This window comes from Penaeus monodon, chromosome 22 (genome assembly GCF_015228065.2).
Source record: "Penaeus monodon isolate SGIC_2016 chromosome 22, NSTDA_Pmon_1, whole genome shotgun sequence".
In the NCBI taxonomy this organism is placed as follows: domain Eukaryota; kingdom Metazoa; phylum Arthropoda; class Malacostraca; order Decapoda; family Penaeidae; genus Penaeus; species Penaeus monodon.
Genome location: NC_051407.1, coordinates 7,581,824 through 7,582,196, shown reverse-complemented (window position 1 = coordinate 7,582,196; position 373 = coordinate 7,581,824).

The following is a 373-nucleotide window of genomic DNA, read 5'->3' as shown; positions in this document are numbered from 1 at the left end:
TCTATTTGCGTTTCCTCCGTTTGCGTGTCAGGCTTTCACACTATGCCTGAGATCATATTTCATCTAACTGCAGAATTAAAGTAATTTCATTTTGATATAACTTGTGCACGATACGCCTGGAAACATAATACATGTGACTTCGGAGTTGAGTCGCTTCATTTTGATATAAAAAGGAACAGTTATCGGTGGATTAGGTGAAGCTGGTGCAGGCAGTGGGTTCTGAACTGTAATTGGGGAATTAGGGGGAGCTGGTGCAGGTAGTGGATTCGTTACGGGTAGCGCAGGCAGTGGATTTGGAGAAGTAAGCGAAGGCGTAGGACGCTCTCCTTCTGGCTGATACACCACTACCTAAATGAACTGCCTTTGCGTTTAG